This window comes from Equus przewalskii, chromosome 13, assembly GCF_037783145.1.
Source record: "Equus przewalskii isolate Varuska chromosome 13, EquPr2, whole genome shotgun sequence".
In the NCBI taxonomy this organism is placed as follows: domain Eukaryota; kingdom Metazoa; phylum Chordata; class Mammalia; order Perissodactyla; family Equidae; genus Equus; species Equus przewalskii.
In genome coordinates this window covers 44,252,095-44,277,385 of record NC_091843.1, presented here as the reverse complement: position 1 = coordinate 44,277,385, position 25,291 = coordinate 44,252,095, and positions in this window count along the sequence as shown.

Sequence of the window (25,291 nt, the reverse complement as noted above, 5' to 3'; positions counted from 1 at the left end):
ACTTCCTATTTTTAAATAGACTAACACTTCATTCTATATTTCTCAACTGATGTAACAAATTTAAATAATATCACTCCAAATAATGTATTCAGCAAGCATCAAAGAGAGTTCTGAGTTGGAATTCAACCTGCATTGATTGTACAGGTATAGGAGTGAGCAGTGGGGTTATGGGTCAGGTGACTGTCTCCAGGTGAAAAACACCCATTCCTAGGAGGCTGTGGGGGGTTAGAGAATGGCCCCAGGGTACATACAAGAGTCAGGGGCCTAGACGCCTCCATTCTTCTGCCACATTTTATTACCTGTGTTTCATTCAGTCCCTTCTGCACTCTAATTTTGTGGTTATTTTTAGGTTCTGCTAAAAAAACTGACCTTGTGGACTTTGTGTTTTTTTTTTTTTTTTGAGGTCATCTATATCAACTTTTTGGAATTTCAGTTTTCAGATCTTCTAGATTTTGAGATCAATTTGTTCCTGTCTGCTTTATATCTTTCAGGGATTCCCGTTTTCCTGGTCTTGCTGTGTCAACAGTTCCTGTTTTCCAGGGCACTTATGAATTAGACTTGATATTTAATCTGTCATTTCAGCTACATTTTATGTGGAAGGCCACGTCATCACATATGTGGCTATTGTGATTTCTACAAGAAAATCCAAAGGAAATAACTGACTGAGTAAATGAGAAAGCAATAGATAATTGGGTTTTTTTTTTTTTTTTTGAGAAATGGAATAGATACATAAATTTACCAAAAGTTTCTGCAGGCAGTGTCATAGATCACATTTGAAAATCATATAACTCACAGTCATGACTTTGCTTAATACAAATACTGCACAAATATTTAGAAGGTTTTATTTTAAAATAATTGTTGCTGTAAGAGTCATTTAAGGGAAAGATGTTAATCCTTATGACTCCCTGCCCTGATTATTTGTATTCTCCTACGTGCTTGCTTTTCCTTTTCTTTGGAGTACAAACATGCAACTTCTGTCCACCATGAATCTGCCTTCTGTCAGTACCTTCTTTGGTTTTCTACATGGGCATGATTCACTTAGTCCTCAGTTTCTACTTTGCATTGCAGTGTTAGAGGCTGGTGGTAAATGTAGAGTGTGGTGCAAGCTCAGTGTGTGTTTACCCAGCATTTCACCACCCACTGCTCCTTGTCATTAATTGAAAGGGAAAATAGAAGCTAACAGGAACCAGAGTTGATGTGGCACGACAAGCTAATGAAGTAGAGGAAATATGAAGATTCAGGAGATGAAGGAAGATGCATCTCATGGATTACAGAAATAACTCTTCTGAATTGAACAATTCCCTTCTTAAAATATCTAGGGCTGTGTATAAAACCACAAAGTAACTAAAAACCCAGAAAAATTAATGGAAATAAATTCATTTTGCTACAGAAGAACAAGAGACAGGGGTTTGGAAAGAGTTGGGGGGAAAAAAAGATTGTTGTGAAAATTAAAGAAAATTAAGAAACAATAAAGGAAGAGAAAAATTAATGTCTCAAAAGGCAATTAAAGTGTGATGTAGAAGGTAAATATTTCAGTGCAATAAAGTTGTGTAACCAGGAGACAACAGCCAATATATAGCTATAACCACCTATGCGTATAACATATGCTTATGTAACAGTTCAAATATGTTTTTATTTTTTTAGCAACTAGTGTAAAGATTCAAGTGTAGGAAAACAGCCTCATTGAGTAAGCTATTTTGGTAAGCTTATTAAGGGGGACAAAAGCATCTCAGGTCAGTGCCCAGGTTCCTAGGTGAAAGAGGAAGCAACTCTGCAAATAAACTGCTGGGGGGAGGGAAGTAGAGGGCCGCTCAGTGTGACACAAAGGTCCAGAAAATGGTTAGTTCGCATGGCTGAAAAAGACTTTCACGAGACCAGACATAGCTAATGAGAATTTGCTGAATTAGATGTTAGTGACTTTGCTTCAGATCCTTTCTTCCGTCTCACCTGCAAAAGTTTCAGCAAATTATTAATTGCTCACTAGTTGTTTTTGTAAATGGATTGTTTTCATGGGATATTTAAAGCTTCATGTAAAGCAATGTAATCTATAAAGAAAATCAAAATGTCTCGGAAAGCCAAAAGCTTTCAATCTCAGTCAATTTGACTTCTGAAATTTAGAAAAACCCTAAAAATATTTCTTTCATTTGGGAAATGACAGAAACTACCTCCCTCTATGTATCATGTTACTTTTATTCATTCAACTGGGAGTTATTGACTTTCTACCCTTCATGAAGCACTGGTAGGCACAATTGAATAATTAAGTTTACTTAAAATGGGATAGTGAGTAGCAATAAGTTCTTATATAATCAAATGCTGAAATAACTTAATGGACATTAAACATAATGAGTACTCAGAAGTATAGATTGCTCTAAAGAAAAAAATGAGAAAAGAACTCAAAAATGAAATTAAGTATGAACTGGATCTTAAAAGATAGGTGAAATTTTGTTAAGCTGAGAATAGAGTCTCCATGATGAACGAGAGGGAGCTGGACACATCTACGTAACAAAGTGGTGATATAGGGAAAGCACAGTGTACCTGAGGGAGAGCAGTGATGCAGGTCCAGTGACAAGTGAGAATGTGCCTGGTTAGTAGTAAAACAAGCTGAAAATCTGATGCTGCAGTGATCCTGCAGTCTCAGAATTACCCAGGCTCTCTAGGACACTTATGTGAAAGTGTGGGTGTTGATTGAGAAGCAGTGGCCTCCTGAGAATTGGAATGTTGGGGTTAGGCTGGAGTGGAACAAATCCGAGAACTCTGCACCCACAAATCTTACAGAGCCCCTTTTGCCAAGAGAGGCCTCTCTCCTCTCCCTTCTCAGGAGCTGACTCTGTGTTGTTTAAAGACCTGGTAATGACCTCCTCTGAGCAGGTATATGGGAATGGATTTTAAAAATGCTGGATTATAGAAGGAATATGGCATTAATTGGGCCATTCCACTCACATTCCTTACATTTCTCTATATAAGTTAGCAAAATCTGGCATTTCTTTTCGAGTGTAAGCTGTTCCCTCCTGGGCTGGACTTTGGGCTTGTTCCCTGGTGTGTTAGTTTTCTATGGCTGCTGTATCAAATTACCCCAGGCTTAGTGCTTAAAACCACACAAATTTATTCTCTTACAGTTTTGGATATCAGAAGTCCTAAAATGGTCAGCCATACTGTGTTCCCTCAGGAGACTCTAGGGAAGAATCATTTCCTTGCCTTTTCTAGCCTCTAGAGGGCTCCTGCATTCCTTGGGTCATAGTCCCATCCTCCAACTTTAAAGGCAGCAGCGAAGCATCTTCCAATCTCTCTGAATCTGACCTTCTGCCTCCCTCTTACGAAAATCTTTGTGATTAAATTGAGCTCACCCAGCTAAAACAGGATAATCACCCCATTTAAAGATCTTTAATTTAGTCATATCTGCGAAGTCCCTTTGCCATGTAAGGTAACATATTCACAGGTCCCAGGAATTAGAAGTGTCAAAGTAATTAAACAAAGAGGCTGTAGGGGAGGAAAAATAATTTTCCCTCCACCTCTCTATGTTCTTAGCTGAGACCCTTCTGTAATAAAAGACAAATTAACATGAGAAAAACAAATAACATATATACCTCCTGTGTACATGGGAGAAACCCAAGTAAACTAAGTAACTCCCCCAAATGTCCAAAGCCACCCCCTTAAATACCATCTGCAGCTAAAGACAAAAGAAGATGTTATTTCAGGGAGGCTGATTATGGGAAGTTACTAGGAAAAGCACAGTAAACAAGGATAAGGTTGTTATGCAGATGTAAGTCTTCGCCTTCTCCATTGATAAGAGATTTAGAGTCATCTTTCTCTTCCTGGTACAGAGAGGAAGACACCCTTACAAACGGAGATTTCCCTTATAAGTGTAAATATCTCTTACAAAAGGGTAACCTCTACTTGGTTTTCAGAGCTTTTCCTATGTCTGCTGTTTCTTGAAAATAATCAGCCTAAAATAATCCTTATGCCAAAGAGACATATTTTGGGGTGACACATTCTGCTCCCCTTCAAGGCCTTTGGACTGAGGTGGCTTTAATGTCTTGGTAGCCTACAGAAGCAAACCAAAACCTAAGCCAGAGACAATTTCTGTAAATGCTCTTGTATTCCAGAAAACAAATTTAAGAATGTCACCGAATCAAGTTCATTTTTGCCCTATGCCCGGAAAGCCAAACATCAAGACAATGAGATTGTGCAGAGAGAGGGTTTTAATCACAAGGCAGCCAAATGAGGAAACGGGAGAACAAGTATCAAGTCTGCCTCCCTGAAAATGGGAACTCAGGGATGTTTATGGGGTAGGAGACAAGGTGGCCTCAAGTGTGGAGATAGATGACTGGCGGTGAGGAGAAGTGAGGTAACTGATGATTTGCATAAGCGTGCCTCTCATAGGACACATGTTCACAAAATGGTAGCCTTAGCATGATCTGAGGGTGGAGTTTTTAGCCTCTTGACGTCAAAGGTCACTCATTGGACATCTGCGTGGGCCCAGTGATGGGTTGGTGGTCTCAACTGGCCTGAACTAGACAAGGGGCTCCTAGTTGCTGAAAAGCAGCTCATACATCCATTACCATAGTGACCCAGGCGCCAGGGAGATGCTATCTATAGGAAGCTAGTGGGAGTCAGACAGCATAGTGCCTAAGCAGCACAGTTTACAATGGGCTGGCAAACAACTGAGTGATAATCAGTAATTGCAAAAAAACCCCTTTAGTTATTAGCTACCTAATCATCAATAGCTAACTGTTTACTGGTTTCAAGAACACCCAATCACAGCCTACTAGGCTTTTCCAAATAAGGCAACCACTTAAACTATAGCCAATCAATTAATTTTCTTGCTTTGCAACTGAGGCTGCTCTTAAAAGCCCTTCCCCAGCTCCTGTCCTCAGAGAGCTCCTATCCGCTTTTGGTGTGGTGCTGCCCAATTTGAATTATGTTTGCTCAAATAACCTCTTGAAAATTTTAATGTGCTTCAGTTTATCTTTTTAAAGGATGTAGGCATCTTTAAGACCATTATTCAGCCCACCATACCTGGAGCATGTGGGGATTTGACATTAGCTGCAGGTCTAAAGGCAACAAAAATTAGAAAGAGTGGGGCATGAAAACAATTGGTATCCGGTTGTAAAGTACCTCCTTCAGAGTAGCTGTGTCAACAATAATGATGTAGTGATAGCAACAGTTTCCAGAATTATGAATGGCAGCAATAGTTTCCTGGAATCTGGATTGTTGTGTCAGGGTGCGACTTTTAATTCAAAAGTTCAGGGACCGGCCCAGTGGCGCAGCGGTTAAATGAGCATGTTCCTCTTTGGCGGCCCGGGGTTCGCCAGTTTGCCTCTCGGGGGCGGACATGGCACCGCTTGGCATGCCATGCTGTGGTAGGCGTCCCACGTATAAAGTAGAGGAAGATGGGCATGGATGTTAGCTCAGGGCCAGTCTTCCTCAGCAAAAAGAGGAGGATTGGCAGCAGTTAGCTGAGGGTTAATCTTCCTCAAAAAAAAAAAAGTTCAGTGACAGCCTCTGTGCCTCTAGTTCATCCAATGGGTTTGTAAAAACCTAATCCCCCATAGTAAATCCTTTGCTGCTTGAAATATCTAATGGGTTTCTATTTCCTGCACTGAACTGCGATTGATATGATTTTGAATCCAATATCCATATATCACCTATGGCAGCTAAGAGCCATATTCTGACAGGTCTCAAGTTTGGAATCTCAGCTCTAACACTTAATGGCTATGTGATCTTGGGTGAGCTTTTTTCTTTTTTTTTTTCTATGCTTCAGTTTTCTTGCCTGTAAATGGGAATTATAATATTACGTACTTACCACCCAGGGTTTTCTTTCTTTTCTTTTTTTTCAGTTAAATGAATTAATACATATAATATCCTTGGAAAATGTCTGGAACATATTATTATACAGAACATCAAATTCCCCCAAAATAGCAAATATTTTAGTTTTCAGCACACATAGAATAGTCACAGCAATTTACCATTTATATCAGTCTGGCATTTTAAAAGAGATCATTTAACACAAGTAATTTTTATCTAGTTAACTAAAAAGGCAAAAAAAGTATGGTATCACAAGGGTAGCAACTGCAGGAATCAGCTATCACCCCTAGACTTGGGAAAGCACAGTGAAGAGATGGAAATTAATAAAAATTTAAGCTCAAAGGAGGGGCCCCGTGGAGCTGAAACTCAGATCTCTGAGGAAGGCATGAGGGTCTCTGAAGCCAGTATAATGAGGCTGATTCAGAAAGTGTTGGAAAAAATATAAAATGAATTCAAACACTGTCACAAAAGGGTACTCCAGCTTCCTTTGTTAGTGATATATACATTTTTTTAATGCTTTTTTTCTTTTTTGGTGAGGAAGATTGTTCCTGAGCTAATATCTGTTGCCAATCTTCCTCTTTTATTTTTTCTTTTCTCCCCAAAGCCCCAGTACATAGTTGTATATCCTAGTTTCAGGTCATTCCAGTTCCTCTATGTAGGTCTGCACCCAAGATCCAAACAGGCGAACCCCAGGCTGCTGAAGCGGAGTGTTTGAACTTAACCACTGGGCCACCGGGCGGCCCCTGTTGGCAATATTTTTTAAAAGCCCTGATAAGATGATGCACATAGAAGCAAGAAGTTAATAGGAAGCAAACACATGGCAAACAGGATGGAACAAGTTTCTTTTCTCTCCTACAGCCTTGAGTCTCTCTCTAGTTCTAAATATTAGCTGAGACAACAGGAAGCCAGCCCAAAGCTGCAATGTGGTTTTGTAGAGTTTCAGCCCTAATATCTCAAAATGTGTATGGAAGGATGGGTTTGAAGCTGAGAGAGAATAGCTTAATAACTAGCAAATTTACCTTTGATTACTCAGCATCCATATAAAACTTCAGATAAAAATTTGAAATTTCGTATTTCCACCCAACACAATGGATCTATTCTTTATGCAGATGGAGCTGTTCTTCTCCTTCCCCAAAATAAGAAGCAGCACAATTCCACAATTCCAGTAGCCACTGCATCCATCTCTGCAAGACAGTCAGCCTCTCCCTTTCTCTGCTATGTTGATTATTCTTCAAATTCAGTCATGTTTCCAACTGATTTTTGTATTACTTAAAGATAACTCTTACACAAAATTTTTATAAAATAATAAAGAGGAGGAGATAGTGCATGGGGAGAATCCTCTCAAAGGGGAAAGGCAAGTTACTCCATCTTATACCACTTATTACAAGTGTCATAATGCTCGATACACGTTTTTGATTTTGCAGGTGACATATACCACATTTGAATGTCTTCTTTGGATTTGCTTACCAAGTAAAATTACATTTTTGGACCTAATCGTTACATATGTTGAATTTAATACTTAAAAAATGAGTTATAATTCAGTATATTTTGTCTAATAGTTTTTGGAGTATAAAGAGACAGTTACATTTCCAAAATCTTCAGATTGCTATAGCATACATTCTGTAAGTATCTTTGCTTTTCTCCCTTTCTGTTTTCATAAGGTTAAATATGTATTACAATTGACAGTTTTTTCCAAACCCTTGGTAAACCTTCATGATGTAATGTTGTCATTGATCACAACAAGGCATGTGTGACCTTTCACTGCTTCTGAATAAAGGAAGCGTTGGCTTGTTCTAATTGATATGTAAATATAGATTTTGAAATACATTAGTATATTTTTATTGTTTAGAAAATTCCTTTTATGTGACTCTTCTTCCTTCATTCTTCTACAGGCATTATTTTTCTTCAGGATAGATTTTGATTGTTATGAGAGGGATGCCAAGAGGAAGATAGAGTGATCATTTAGCATCTGATGTCCAGTTTGGGACTTTTGAGGCAATAACATAAAAATAGACTTGAAAACTAGGCTTAGTTGAGAAGAGGATTTCATTAACATATTTAGGGCCAAACTTTTTTTGGTCAAATCATAGAATATTATCGTAAGCCAAGAATACAACAAAATCAGAATAAGGTAAGGGCAGACAGAGAGGAGAGAAAGAGCCTGCCCTGATTGACCTTGTATTGGCGGAAGGAGAAGGCCTCAGACATCATGGAAGTAGAGGTCCATTCTTGTGTCCTGTCTTCCCCTTTTCCAGGCTAGTGCCCCAGGAATCATGAGGGATGTATATTAGACATGTTCTGAACAAAGTGAGAAACAGAACGGCTTTCACCTTGTTCTCTGTTCAGAGCCCTGGTAGACCACACACAGGCTGACCCCTCTCCACTATGAGGGGGAATAATAGGATTGGTGGAGAGATGAGTAAAAAGGTCTAAGGTACCTTCACTGGCTCCCCACGGCAAAGGCTGATACAAGGACCACACAAGACTGAGGAAACCTGTGCTCCATGCCTTGAGGACTGGAAACTTTTCCCTATGCACTGATTTCAGTTTAAAGAGGAAAGTAAAAGGGAAAAAGAGCCCGTGGGAAGTTTAACTTTGCACTAAGAGGATATTAATGCAGTAGAGATTTTTTTAAAATGAAAGACACTGTTTAAAACAAAAGATAATGAGCTGTTGTTAAGATTCCCCTCCAATCCCGGTGCCTGTTCCTCCTCATGGATAGCTTGGAAAAGCTACAGAAAACAAAGGATCCTTGCATTCTTTGGACATCTGTGTAGTGTATGTGTGAATTTAATACCACAATAATTATCTATTTATTTAAAAGAGCTTGGTGATCGTAGCTGTGTGCAGATAATTATATATAATCTAAGTTTCAGGCATTTTGGAGACATAGAACTCCAAAACAGAAATGTAGGGATTACACTGTTTAAATATTTCTTTAAATTATTTGGTAATGTTGATATTACATAGTAAGAAATAATTACTTTCAATAATATTCAGAGAGGTTCGCTCATTTATGTAAAAGCATACAATTTGCAGTCTTTTATGATATTTTGCTATACCTACATTTCAGAGTATTCCTACCGTATTCATTTGAGACTTAAAGTAATAAAAATTATCCTTAAGATTTATGAAAGTCCAATATTTACAGAATAGATGGTTACATTTATAAGTTATTAGCAATTTTAAAAAGTCTGTGTTAAAGTCAGAAAGCTTGATGATTTGTTCTAATTTTTTACATTGTAATATTTTTCCAACCAGTTTGAATTCTTACATTTTGATTCAAGCCTAGGAACTGACTAGCTATATTTAAAAGGAAACAACAAAATATTAAGACAAATTATCATTTTAATATAATAATTACTGCCATATATTTTCCTATTTTAAAATAGAATAATTTGATTTTTAATGTGTTATCATTTTATTTGCCTCATACACTAATTAAAAACCTCAGACTGAAACTGCATTCCATTAAATATCTGTTACAACATGTCTGTAGAAATGTCTGCTCTATGCATATAAAATTCTCAGGAAACTGGAAATCTAATATTCAAGTTTTATATATTTCTGTTAACACCACTCTTAGAAAAAAAAATTAAGGAAAATTTCTGACTGAGGTACTGACGTAGCTAACAAAAATGCCGCCAATTTAGAATATCTACCGGTTGGTGCTATCCATAGACTTTTTGTTTTAGTGCCAGAATCAAAGATTCCATTTAAAAAAGAAAATAAATAGAATGTCTAGGCCACTGGTTGGCAACTTTTGATTCATGAATTTTGTGCTGCTGATGTCGTCAAGTACAAGAATTTATGTCTTAATTTTTTGTGTGTGTGTTTCGATTTTTTACCAAGAATTTATTCAGCTTTCTTTGGGTTCCAATTAATTTGTGTGCTATATTTTCTCTACCTTTGCTTTGCTTCAGAATTGGTTTTCAATTTCTTACTATTACTTGTTTTAATGCATGTATTCTTAACCAGGTAATGTTTTTTTCGGTGTGCACACTATTTAAGATGACAATAATAGCTTGCATTCATTGAGCACTTATCATGTCCAGACGTTGTGCTATACTATACATGCAATCTCAATTAATACTCCCCATTTAAGGAAGTTGGTGTTACTATTATGCCTTTGTTACAGAGGAGGAAGCTGAGGCACAAAGGATTAAAGTAACTTTTCCAAGGTCACAAAGTCAGCAAGTGAAAGAGCTGGGGTTTGATTCCATGTGGTCTGATTTCAAAGCCCACAACAATATTCTAGTGAAAATTCTATGAGTCGTGAGTGACAGAAATTTATCATAAACTAGCTTATGAAATATGGCATAAAATGTCTTGCATAACTGAAAAATCTAGGAGAGGGCTTCCAAACATCGCTGGATTCAGGTACTTAAGTAACAACAGAGCCTATCTCTTGCCATCTTTGTGGCTTCATTCTCTTCCTTCTCAGACTGCCTCCACATGACAAGAACAATGGCTGCCTGCAGCTGTAGGCTCACATGGTCCTCACAGCCAGAGAGCCTTGAGAAATGAGAGCATCTTTCCTGCTATCTCTGGCAACAATCCCAGAGAGGATCATGATTAGCCTTCTTTGGGTCACACGCCTCAAGCTGAATTGCGGTCAGGACTTTAATACAACTATGGATAATGGTCAGCCTTATCTAAACCATAACGACTAAACAGGATTATTGTAGAAGAGAGGTTAGGTGATTCCCCAAAAAGATATTGGGTAGGCAAAAAGAAAAATGTCCACTAAATGTCCATTAATGCACATTGGCATTAGACCTTGTGAATTACTAAACTTATACGAAAACACCATATAAAACTTCACAAAAATACTGTGAGGTAGATTTCATCTTCATTTTTTTCATATAACAGAAACAAAGGCCAATACAACTTCCCCAAATTCACATTGTGCATAAGTCATCAGATTTTTTAAAGATAAATTAGGTATCCAACCGCACTGCTACTAGAAGAATAATGTACAAAATTCACATACCCAGACCTAAATGTGATGGTATCAAATCTATCAATTTTTTTTAAAGATTAAATATATTTAAATGGATGAAATTAGACATTAGTCTGCTTTAGCATTTTGGTGTTTGGTGATAATCTTTTAAATATATCTAATGTCCTGTGCATCCTAACTCTTACTTGCAATTTCCTAAGGGTATAAAATCAAAGAGTGGAAAATTTCTATTGGATGAATGTCAGCTTTATTCACATTCTTTAGATGAATAAATGTGATTGCTAAGAACCATGTTTAATGAAATAAGAAGTTATAAGAACTTGAAGCAAGCACTTTATTAACATTCTGTGTAAAACTAAAGTGTCACTGGGGAAAAGAACTTACTTTTTAATGTTTTCAAATGTCAGTATTGCCTAAGGGAGGAGGTATTATGTAGGGTATGAATCTTAACCTACATACTCAATATACAGGTCGTGTCACTTTTTATTATTTTTTTAAGTCGTCTTAAGTCCATCTCCAAACTTCCATTAGGAATGAATGGTAAGAAATTAAATCTAAGACATTGCTGGGATATGCCCCCCACCCATGGCTATCTAACATTTTAGGCTGTGTGCAGCATCAAGTATCTGGGATGCGCCTAAAGTTATGGGTCTGCAGTGGTTTCTGCTGATACATCCATCATTCTTCTAAGCATGGTCCCTTCAGGTCTAGTGGCTCTCTGCTGCCCTTCTCTTGGATGCCCTAGGTCCTTGTAGACGATGAAACCACTGTGTCTAAGGTCCAAGCTCTCTGGAGGCTGCTACACAGGGGGACTCAAGGGAAGCCACAAATCTTGGACCCCTTCATAGTTTGTGGAAATGTCGTCTCTCTCACTATTTGGCTTCAAAGTCCTTACTCTCTTCTCCCCACTCTCTTCAACTGCTGGGATAGCCAAAACGCTCTCATCTGCGAGTTAATACTTTCACAAAATATAGGAATGGCTGTTGTCTTTCTCAAGATGATTGTACTTCCAGCTCTGCAAAAAGGCCAGGAGCAAGAACATACAAATGGCTTGGCTACTGGCTTGAAATAGAAAGAAGTGTGAGAAACACACAAGATAAAGAAAAATTATTATCTGAAAAATATTGCTCTGTTATAATATATAACCAGGATCTGCAGCCTGAAGCATATACAGTTTCATCAGTGTTACCTCTGAAATAACATATCACGTGACAAGAAAATCTCATCACTTCTAGCCATCTTGAAGTATGGCTAATCAAATACATCTCATCGCCACTGGGTTGGAGATAATGCCCAGAATAGACAACAGCAGGACCCCTAAACAGCAGCTAGATAAAGGAATGAGGAGATACGATTAGCAGAATAAGCAGAATACTTAAAAACTGCTGGAAGGGGCCGGCCTGGTGGCACAGCGGTTAAGCGTACATGTTCCGCTTCGACAGCCTGGGGATTGCCGGTTTGGATGCCTGGTGCGGACACGGTCATCGCTTGGCAAGCCATGCTGTGGTAGGCTTCCCACATATAAAGTAGAGGAAGATGGGCACGGATGTTAGCTCAGGGCTAATCTTCCTCAAAAAAAAAGAAGGAAAAAACTGCTGGGGAACACGTTAAAGAAGTCAAGTATAAATACCTGTAGGTGGAAAATGAAAGGCCAACTTGTCTAGTATCCTGAAACTGAGAGGTATACAGAATTTGGTGTTCAAGCTCATCTAAGTCAGAAGTCATCAGCCTATGTTCTGTGGGTCCATGGAGGGGCTTGAATCCTTCTGGAAATGTTTGATTGGAATTGCATTTAAAAATGCTGGGGCCAGCCTGGTGGTGCAGTGGTTAAGTGCGCACGTTCTGCTCAGGTGGGCCGGGGTTCGCCGGTTCAGATCCCGAGTGCGGACATCCCACTCCTTGGCACGTCATGCTGTGGCAGGCGTCCCATATGTAAAAGTAGAGGAGGATGCGCACGGATGTTAGCTCAGGGCCAGTCTTCCTCAGTGAAAAGAGGAGGATTGGCAGCAGTTAGCTCAGGGCTAATCTTCCTCAAAATAAAAATAAAAATAAAAATAAAAATGCTGTTTTTAGCTATTTTTAACACTATAATAAAAAACAGAAGGTAAACCTAACAGTGTTATATTGTGACGGGATACCAAATGGGTGTGTAACTTAAAATTTGATTTGAGATCCTCTCACATAAGATGTGACTCCATGAGGCCTATTCTGGAGGAATAAGAATTAAAATTTGAGTGAGGTCACACCCCTCCTCTGCTCGACATCTATAATGGCTTCCCATACCACGTTAGTTGAAAGCCTTACATTGGCCAACCGGTGCTACACGACACGCCCCTTACTTGCTAACCTCATCTCCCGCCACATTCCCCTTGCTCACACCCCTTCCGCCACTCTGGCCTCCTTGCTGCTCCCAGAGCCTATCACACATGCTCCTTTTGCCTGCAGTGCTCTTTCCGCGAGCATCACTGTATTTTGCTTCCTCACCTCCTTCAAGTATTTGCTCAAATGCCATCTTCTGAATGAGACTGTTTCTGACCACCATATTTAAAAGTTGCCTCCCTGTCTCTAAGTCCCTAACTCCCTTCCCTGACTTGTGCTCTCATAGATTTCTCTCCATCTTACATACTCTATGATTTAAAGTGGTGTTTCACTTTATTGTCTGCCACTCCCAACTAGTGTGTAAGCTCCCTGTGACAAGGACAAAGGAATTTGGTCTACTTTATTTAATGATGAAACTCCAGCACCTAGAATAGCACCGTATAGAAGCTGTGTAGTAAATCTTTGTTGAAGAAATGAACAGGAGGCTAGATGATGAGTGGAATAAAAGATCAAGTGCCACCTCAGAAAGACCAGAGCAAGTGATCAAATTTTTCTTTCTAGATTTGTGTGTGTCTGTGTTTGCGTGTATTTTAACACTGAAAGCGTTAAAAATAGACAGCTGTATTTCTTATTCTAAATTGTCATTGGAGTTTCTTGTATACAAACATATATACACACAAATCTATAGAGAAAAATTTGATTACTTGCTTAATATATAATATATATTTAAGAATCATAATCAAATATAGGAAACATTTATTAATTACCTTCTATGTTCCAAACCTTATGCTGGGAGTGTTCATCTTGTTTAACTTACTTGATCCACATGACAACCTTCAAAACTATTAAGGTATTTCAATAGAAGTTAAACCCTAAAAGCAAGAGGCATTTTAAATTCTCCACCTACCCTCTGGTGACTGCAAAGGTTTGATAGGTTACCCTAAAGGTACAGTGTCTATACATTTGAATATACTCTTTTTCTTAGTCTAGTTCAGCAGTCCTCAAACTTAAGTGGCATAAAATATAGCACACTGGAATATATATCTAAGACCATGTATAATCTACTTTATGGGCAAGTAAGGGATTTTCAAGAGTAATTTTTACTCACTCCAATTTTCAGTTTATTTTCTAATCTAATCTCTTAAAAAATGTAACTTCAATTTATATAACTTTAATCTCATTGTGATTTCAATTTACCTCGTTTCTGCTTGAACTTCCGAAGAAAGCTTCAACCGTCGTATTTGTGCCGATACTTTTGAACATTTCCTTAAGGAACCCTGGAACAAGAAGGTGGTTGTTCTTCACAGCCCTCTTTAAAATTCAAGCTTACTGACGTCCTCTCACAGAAAGTTGCAGCAGCAAACTCATGTACTCCGTGTTTGCTCCTCACAGCACAGCTGGTAGTGTTGCAAGGACAAGAAAACACCAAAAGAGTTAAAATATATAAACAGCTTTATCTCTTATTCCAAATTATTGGTGCTTCTTGTCTGATTGCTATATTTTGATTAGAACCTTTTTTGATGTTGTAAGTAAAATCAAAATTTTCTACTTCTGTTTTAAGAATTTGGATCAGCTTAATTTCAGTGTCCTGAGATTGCAAGGTGAGCTTTAAAAAATTGCTACTATTTATAACCACTTATCTGCTTGAAACAGGATTTCATTTTTGAAATCATCCAACAAAAAGCCCACAGGAATAAATTGTAGGCTGAATCTTCTCTAAGAATGTAACCATCACCTACAATCCCCAATGTCAAAATTGCTGCTCCTTCCTTTAGTCTATCATGTTCATCAAAGCAGCCTCATTGTTCATGATTGAATTTTTTAGGGAGCAATTATGAAAAATTTTAAATTCATTTAAATAAAAATACATTTTTTTAAGCAAAGGGGTTTGCAATAAGTTATTTCTCTCTCTCTCTTTTTTTTTTTAAGAATTCTGCTACTGAAAATCACCGCCTAGGGGTCGGTGAACTTTTCCTCAAAGGGTCAAATACTAAATACTTTAGGTTTAGCAAGCCAAGAGGCAAAATTGAGGATATTATGCAGGTATTTACGTAATGTTTAAACTATAACAATTTCAAAACGTAAAAATTGTTCTTAATTTGGAGGCTACCAAAAAAAGGTGGTGGGCTGGATTCGGCCTATGGGCTGTAGTTTGCCAACCTCAGCTCTTGTCCAAGATCCTTCTTTTTTTAGGTGAAGAAATACTTAGTAGAATTGAATTTTCTGTGGAAGGTTCACAGATACTGTGGCAGCCCTGAGAGAAGAGCGTAGGTCTCTTGATGTCTGACATTGCTGGACTGTTAATGAAAATGTAAGAAGAAAAGAGGCCCAGAGACAAACATCAAAAGACCCCAAACTATGGGTGAAGCCAAAACCACAGAGAAAATGACTCCATAAACACTCACTGTATAAAGAATCACGTTTAGCAGGTTTTTTCCTTTCCCATATTCAGCCCCACTAAATCTTTTTTGAACGCAAAGGAATATTTCCGATAATTCATATATAATTTCATACTTAATAAACCAGAGATTCCAGATGGCAAGGAACTACATATGTATAAAAATTCAACTTCCCACCTTACCTTCACAGCCTATTTGTCTCTGAATTTTACAAGTTCAATAAATGCAACTTAGTGAATACAAAAGTAAAAATAGAAAAAATATAACATCTTTCTCTTCTCGCAACCACACCTTTATGTCCTGTGTGTAGATTAGAGTATTAGCAGTGTGATTAGCAATTGAACAGCAGAAAATGAGATTGCTTCTGACAGGAACAAGCTTCCATTTTAGTATTATTTCAACTAGTTTTACCTAGTAAGGGCTTCTAAGGAACTGAGTATAGACATCTTTACTGCTCAACCATCTTTTAAAATCTCCAGATCATCAAAAATTAAGGATAAAAAAGAACCATTTATGCTGTCTTTACTAAGCAAATTGTGCCACTAGACAACTTAAGAGTAACACTTCTCTTCACAGAAGTATTCCAATTAATAAAGGAAGAAAAAAGGGTAGATTAGAATTATTACCATTTGCAACTTCTAATGAATTAACGAATCTAGGAATTCATTATCAACAGTAATTTAGGTCAGAAATGAGATAAACAGTATGTGCCTCCTACTGAAAGAACACAGTGTCATCTATTAAGTACTTCTGTTCAACAAGAAAAATTGAACTTGTATCTGTCAATTCTCTAGATCCTAATGCCAATTTACCAATTCACAGGACATATAAGAGAGAGGAAGCACATTAAAGGATACCACAGGAATGGAATCTGCAAAATTCAGATTGTGGGGAATCCCACACGGCAAATGATCCAGTTTTTTTTTAACCAAATATAGTACAAGGAAAACAAGAAATGGAGGCAGAACCTATTGGAGAAGCTTGAGAGACATATAAAACAATAATGATTATAAAGATATATGAAAGTGTAAAAATGAAATTGATATGACTATTGACAATTTGAACAATTATTTGATAATGTTAAGCGAAGTTGATTTTCATAAGGTGATGGCATTTTTAAAGTCCTTATCTTTTAGAGCTATATAATAAAATATTTATGGATAAATGATTTTTGTGATTGGATAAATGATGTTGTATAATCCAGCAGGAGCTTAGTAGGTGATTTATATAAAACAAGATTTGTCATGAATTGAGAAATATTGAAGCTGCATGATGGGTATGGGAGGTTCTACTCCATGTACTTTGTCTATGTTTGAAATTTTCCATAGCAAAATGTTTAAAAAATAATAGCCAAAAGGAATTCCTAAAACCAAGACTTGGTAAATGGCCTTAGCAGCCCCCTGCCAAGAATTCTGGTAGTTCAACAGGGTATGGCAATAGGAAAACATCAGCAACTCCATTAGCCCCATGAGAAGATTGTTTACGTAAGATACATTCCTCAAAGAAAAGAAATCTAAATTTGCAAGACACCCTTTTTGAAAATATTGCTTGGCGTTTGAAGGGTTACTTTCTCATATGGTTTGTATCTATATTAGTACAGAAAGTCCAAAAGTCTATCTTTGGGAGTGAATATCACTTTCAACTTGTGTAGCAGAGGCTGCCAGAGTCCTGCCCTCATCTCCTTGCCCTTACTACTTCAGTGGTTGACAAGGGTCCATCATCCGACTACCAGCCTCTTGAACTCTTTGCTGAAGGGCTTTTTCTGACTGTGTGAGGGGCAGGCTGGAAGTGCTGAGGAATTAGCATCCCCTGGGAGCAGTCCTTAATCAATGACTGACAGAAGTTAGTGTGTAAATATACCCAACCTCTTTGTTCTTCCAATGGGATAAGTCTGAGGCCCATGATCAACACTGACTACAAGGTTTCCCAAGGGGAATTAAACTCCAGCTTTCTACAGCGGTAACTGACTTCAGAATTCACCTTTTATTTGTTTTGTTCCTCCTTAACTTCTCCTTTTTATTACTCCACTCTCCTACCAGTATTCCCAGGATCACTTTCCAAATAAATTACTTGCTCTCAAATTCGTGTCTGGGTCTGCTTCCTGGAGAACCCAAACCAAGACATAGAGAAATGTACTTACATTCAATTTGCAAATAGGAAGTGAATGAAGGTTCTTCTATCATTTTGGGCTAGAGAACCTAGAATTTTAGCTATCTATCCCTGTCTTTTGAGGCTAGTATATGCCAGTAGAGGGTATAATAGTTTTTATTTTATGTTAATTTGTTTAATTTAGTTATTAAAGTCCTATATTCTTAGGATTTTGAATTATTCCAAGTATCGAGGAAGATTAGAAGAGTGGGCTACAAACTGTAGTATGTTTAAGAATTGCTAAGGTGTCTTGTTATAAATGTGGATTCCTGGGCGCCACCCTCAGGGATTCTTATTCAGAACTCCAGATTTAACATTAATAGTTATGCATATTCAAACATTAGAAATACTTTCATAGGAGTTCTGAGGATCCCACTGTGTGAAACACTGACCTAGGTGCTAAAGTTTTAATTACTTCTAAGGTGTCGTGGGCAGTTGAGTTCCATATGCCTATAAAAAGGTTTGATCTGACTCTGATGGCTATATTACGTCCTGGAGTCCCAATTCTGTGCTGCGAATACTAAAACCTAAATTTAATTTTAATCCGATTCAGATGGCTCTGTTGCTATTCCTGTCTGCTTTCTGTAAAGGTAGACAAGGGAAGTGCAGAGTGGAAAAAAAAAAAAAGTGTGGTGTAAAAGGGAGGGTGTGGTAAGCAGAACTCTAGCAAAAGTCTTAAGAATGTAGCGCTCCACCCCTCGCTTATTCCCTGGGTGTGCCTCAGCCATGCCTCTTTTTGAATCTCTTTGTGCCCAGTTGGGAGATGAAAGCAGAAAGCACTGCTGAGAAATCACTTAGCTATGAGGCTAACATTTGCTCTTATTCCTCTCTTGAGGCTCTTCTTCTAGTCCTTTTTCTGCCCAGTCAAGATCCAGAGCTAAGGCCACAGGGAGAGAAAGTATCATCATTCACCTCACATACACACACAAACACTCATAGTTTACATCTTGAACAATATTCTCATAGCAATTTCCAAACGATAACCACTTATTTCATTTATGAGAGCCAATTTACTTTTTTCAATTAGTTCACACAATGTTATTTGGATTTTGCATTCTGTCTATTCCTAGAGCTCCAAATGGCTTCAGAAGGCAAATAATTACACTTTGTGCTTTATTGGTAAGGCGATGTTATCTTCTTTCCTCACTAAGTTGTATGACTCTCCAACTCTAGAATTAACTTAGTGAGACATTCTTTCTTTGGCACAATAATACAAAGCGGGGGCCGGCCTGGTGGCGTAGTGGTTGGGTTCACTCGCTCTGCTTCAGCAGCCAGGGCTTCTTGGGTTCAGATCCTGGGCATGGACCTACGCACCGCTTGGCAAGCCATGCTGTGGCAGGCACCCCACATATAAAATAGAGGAAGATGGGCACGGATGTTAACTCAGGGCCAGTCTTCCTCAACAGAAAGAGGAGGATTGGCAGAGAATGATAGCTGAGGGCTAATCTTCCTCACACACACACAAAAGCAAAGTGATTGGAACCTTAGAATAATGTATTGCCCGTAGTTTGTTTTAGTAGAAATGAAAAGTTTACTCCTAAATTTGTTAAAGATATTAATTTGTTACTAAATACAAATTAGCATCAGAAAAGTCTGAATGGTTTAAATTCTCTTTGTCTTAGACAATTCATTCCTGCCATTCCCTTCCAATAGCAGCACATGCCAAAGTGAAGCTACTGGATTCCTATAATGCAATAGGTGTGAATCTGAAAGCACGGAGGCAATAATATACTTATACACATGTTGAAGCTCCACAAACGCAAATTCAAGGACAGTTACTCTCATGTCATCCTAAACTATTAGAGTCACTGTTCCAGCAGGAGCAAGGCATTCTAACTCTTGATTAATCCTCCTAAAAAATTTGTGCTATTTCCAGAAGCAGAAAAAGATAAATGAAGGAATTTCCTTAGACCATGGTTCTCAAATATTTTGTTCTTGGGAGCTCTTTACAGTCTTAAAAATTAATGGCAATCCCAAATATTTGTTATATGAGAAATTAAAAATTAGAAAAAATTAAATATTAATTTATTAACTCATAAGAATTAACAAATCTGTTATATATTAACATGAATAAATAAAATATTTTATGAATATAAATATATTCTGTAAAACAAAAAAAATTGTGAAGAGTGGCAGAAAAAAAAGCTCTGCACTCCTGGTGCTAATACTTTAATTGAAATCCATAAAACCTGACTTACAAGACTTTGAAAGACTTGTGTCATTATTGGCTTACTATGGACTTAAATAAAAGTCCACTGCTGGATGCAGCAGCCTTAAAATGAATTATAAACTGTGCCTGCCTCACTCACTCAAGATGCAATGACAATGGGCTGAGAGATGTGACATCTAACCTCTCTTGCATCTCAGTAAAATATCTTCACATTTAATAAAAATAGGAATAACAGAAAAGCAAAGACCCCCTAATCTCTCCTCTTCTGCCTATTTGATAATGATAGTGTGGCTATAAGGAATATATGCATATATATGTACATGCATGCATATATACATAAAATATCTGTATATCAATACTTAAGAAAGCACACAATAAATCCTGTAAATGTTCTAAAATCCAATTGTCTCTTTGTTTTTCAAAAAGTGAGCTTTAAGGAGCCAGCCCTGTGGCCTAGCAGTTAAATTTTGTGCGTTCCCCTTCAGCAGCCTAGGTTTGGTTCTGGGCATGGACCCACACCACTTGTTGGCAGCCATGCTGTGGCGGTGACCCACACACAAAATAGAGGAAGACTGGCACAGATGTTAGCTCAGGGTAAATCTTCCTCAAGCAAAAAGAGGAAGATTGGAAACAGATGTCAGCTCAGGGCAAATCTTCCTCAGCAAAAGAAAAAAAGTGAGCTTTAAGACAATAGTCAGAACCAGATATATTGGGTAAAATAAAGTATATTGTTAAGATTAATTTCACTTGTTTTTACTTTTTAAAATGTGACTACTAGAAAAATTTAAGTTCCACATGTAGATCATATTATATTTCTTTTCAATAGCAGTAACAGGAAAAGAGACCAAGTAATTAACAGGGGTTGAAAATCAAAGAAACAGGAAGGAAGGTGGCACATGCATTTTAGCTTTGTTGAGATAGAAAATATTGAATTGGACCTTATTAATATTTTAGGAGAGAAGTGAAAGGAGAAAATTAAAATAAAAAAATCTTTTTAGAATAAATTCAGATTGGTGATTAAGAGCTCTTTGGAGATTTTGCAACTCACTGCCTAATCATGGACTATTACTACTTAAAAAGAAAAAAAAATCTTCACATCATAAATAGTGCCTCTTTATTTGCAAAAACTTGATTGGGTGTTTAACTTATGTCTAAGAGACTGTCATTGGAGCCCAGGGGGGATGGAAAAAGTGGAAGCTTTAACTCTGATGTGGTCATCTCCTGACCCTTTCATAAGTGACAGCAGGACTCTCATTCCCGTCTTCCCAAAGTGCACTGATGGTTTAGACAAGCGGACCATCTCATAGTCAGATAAATCTATCGGAAATAAAAAGGAATGTGTGCTGAACTTAAACAAATAAAATATTTTCTTCAAACTTTTTATTATAGAGAATTTCAAATCTATGCAAAGGTAATTACCCAGCCTCAAGAGTCATCAATACCTGATTAGTCAGGCCCTACCCATGTCGCCATCCACCTAGTCATCCTCAATCCCACATTATTTGAATTCCAGACATTATATCAGTTCATCTATAAACATTTCAGTATTTGTTTATGAAAAACAAAAACTTTTTCGAAACATACTCACAATACCATTATCATACCTAAAAAGGGAATTAATAATTCCCTAGTAGCATCAAATATCCAGTCAGTGTAAAAAAATGTAACTACAACATTTTCATGTTGAGTAACTAAATGCAGATTAGTATTAGGCTCTAAAACTTATAGTGTTATAACATGCTCTAAATAATTACCTTTTCATATTTCAGTATATGAACTTCTACCATCCCCTCATGTGTTGATTTCTGAGGAAATAAAGATATAAATAAATGGTTACCTTCTTGAGTCTGTATGATTATAATCTTCCTTGGCAGAGTCAAAAATATTTTATAACACAATCTATCCCTTAGGAACAAACCGAAGGGCATTATGATTATTAACCACTAGATGCCACAGTTGCTTCACACAAATGAAATCAACCCAGACTTGATCTGTCAAGAAAAAACGATAACATTCTAAATATCACAGTAAAATACTAAATCAAAGTGTCAGGACTAGCCTAAGCTTGCTTATACCTTGTGACAGAAGCATATGCTGAACCATATATTTAAATACTTACCTTTAACTTTCATAACTGATCAAACCATGATATCCTCCCTTTTAAACTCATTTGTACCTTTTTCTCTGATTTTAAAGTGATTGCTAATTCTTTCCAATCAGTTCAAACATCAATGTAGTATCTTCAGAACAGTCTGCTGAATGGCTGTCTCTAATTGGGTCAGACTTGTTTTTGAGGTGGTTGACATGAATGTCATTCCAAAGCCAGGGACACACCCCCTATGAGAGCTCTGCTTCACTGTGAATCCAGATGATTCCTTATGTTCTAGTACTTCAGCTCAGACAGGTGGGAAATGACTCATCTGTTACAACAGTCAAATATGGACATGCTGGAAACTGTTAACAGATTTAGAGAGGACAAGGAATCGGTTTTGCACTTTTTTTCTGGAAACGACTTTAATTTAAGCAGCTTTTTTTCTTACTGTTTTTCTCAATTTCTACTACTGAGGGGCTTCATAGGAATTTTATCAGGTGATTCACAAGTATACCTATTGAAACATTCTTGTTTAAATAAGAACAGCGATCCTATCAGACATCTTCAGCCAGCAATACTAGAATTACATACACTTCTGTATTCTCTCTTCCAATATGGTATACAGATCTGGCTATATTTTCGTATGCATTTATGTTTACTTTTCTTCAATGATAAAGAGTTTTCATACAAATTTGTCCCTTAGCATTCTTCTTACCCAAATAAAATTTTTTTGGTAAAATCTTCCTAGAACATATTATTTTATTCTTTGTTTTAATAAAAAAACTTAGTCGTTGGTAGAGATTTCCCAGAAAAGTATCTACACTAAAACTCATGTACCTTCAAAATTAAAGTGACTACGAGAAAATTACTTCACTGACTTTGGGAAATACCAAATAAATAGCTAGAGGAATCTTAAGGAGTATGAAATTAAATTCATATAAAAATCTTTCCCAATATTTCTACTTATTACAAATGAGGCGGAGGTGCAGACATTGTGTGGGAAGAAGAAGAAAAAGATGTTTGTCTTTTTATTCTGTTCCAAAGTGATGGGGTCACTTCAAAAACGTTTTAAAGACTCTACCTGATTCTACCCTTGCGTCTCCCTAGCTTTTTCTTCCAGTAGGAGCTAAAGTGGTCTTTGTAAAACATAAATAAAAACCATATCACCACTCTACTCCACACCTGCATTGTTGCTCAGAATTAAAGCCAGAGTCGTTACAAATGTCTTCAAGGTTCAAAATACTCACTGTCCAATATGGTAGACACTAGCTACTTGTGTCTATTGGACATCTGAAATGTGGCTGGTATGAATTAAGATGTGCCATTAAATGTAAAATACACAATGGATTTGGAGAACTTAGTACTGATATAACGAATGTAAATTTTCTCAGGAATAATTTCACATTGATTACCTGTTGGAATCATATTTTAGATATATTGAGTTGAATAAAATGTATTATTAAAATGAATTCCACCTTTTTAAAAAAATGTGGCTACAAGGAAAAATTTAAATTACATGTCTTGCATTTATGGCTCACATTCTTATTCTATTGGACAGCACTGGCCTAAATGATCAGCAAGTCACCAGCTCGCTCCCATTTCCAACCCACATTGGTGCTCTTTCCTCAATATACCATGTCTATCTCAAGCCTTTGTGTTGCCTGTTCCCTCTTCCTGGAAAGTCTTCCCTCAGATATCCTCATGGTTAGTTTCCTCACTTTCTTCTGATCTCTACTAAAATTACCAGAAACAACTTCTCTGACCAATCAATTTAAAATGGCCTCACCCAACACATGTATACACTCACTATCTTTCTCTGTTTATTCAAAACACTTATCACTCAGCATATTAAATGTACTTACTTATATGTATATATATATACACACACACGTGTGTGTGTGTGTGTGTGTGTGTGTGTGTGTATGTGTCATCTCTCCTTAGTAGAATATAAGCCCCATGAAGTCAAGGGCTTTGTCTGTTTTGTTTACTGCTTTTTCTCTAGAATAGTGCTTGGCTTATGGTAGGTACTAAATAAATATTTGTCAAATAAATGAAAAGATGAACTATCATAAAAAATAAGTAAGATGGTATCGAGGAGATTTTGCCATGAAGGAAGGATTGGAAAATGAGAAAAGCTAACGCTTCTTGAGCCCCTACAATGCACTAGACACTGTGCTAAGCACTTACATATAATATCTTAATAAATCCTCACAGAAACGCATTGACACGTGGGAAATCTACAGCTCTGATAATTTAAATAACTTTCCCAAGGTCACTTAGCCAGTATGGAACATCATTTCAACTTTTCATTTTATTTCAACGTCTCCAAGTGCCTTCCCTCACTCCCAGACTAAATTAGATGCTCTTCTAAATACTCTGAGTACTCTACATTTTCCCTTCATGTCATTTGTCACCACTGTAATTCATTTTGTAGTGTGGTGTTTAATGTCTGTCTTCCCCACTGCACTATACACTTCATGATAGGTGGCAGTGAATATCTTGTTGACATTTCCATGCCCAGAGCCTTCCACCCTCTGTAATGGTTAATCTCTAATATACATTTGTTAAATAAAGCTTATTTAATGATTAACCAAATTAATTAATCACATTGATTAAAAACATTCATTAACTTAATGTTACTTTATCCCAAAATATTGTAACAGTTGGTGAGCAGGTTATTTGTGCTCAGCGAGAATTAATCACTTTGTAGATCAACTACACGGATGGCGCTCACTGGAACGAAGCCTGGCTGGATATTGTGGAGAGAGCATGCTGGCGTGGAGGTGGACTACTTGTTCTTCACAACTGATCATAGGTAATGGGGCCATAGGATACAGATTTCCTCTGAAAATGTGCTGCCCAACGTGGCAGCCCCAGTCACTGGGGGCTATTTAAATCAAAATTAATTCAAATTGAAAATTCATTTCCTCAATCACTCTAGCTACATTCCAAATGCTCAGTAATCATACATGACTGCTGGCTGCCTCATACACAGCACAGATAAAGAAAATTCCCATTATAGGGACAGTTCTATTGAACAGCACTATTCTCAAAAGTTTAAAATGTCCCTAGGAAGATATATTTTTCAATCAGGAGGGACCTGTTTGTTTGATTAGTTTTGTATTCTAACTAAAATTAAACTTAGAGAAAGAGTCCAATAATCTGTATCCCCAAGTGTTTCTGGGCAAGACCTAGACATGGAAAAGGAGCTTCACTGTCCAGCAGATGAAACATTTAGTCAGATGTGCTCATGCACAGCCAGTAACTGGTGTGGAAAGAACCACTCCTCCACCGGCTCCGGGCAGGCCTGCTGTTCCAGGGCCGCTGCCAGCTCCTTGTTGGATGGAGCCCTAGGTCTAATGCCATCCAATGCCATCCTTTTGCGTTTGATGTAC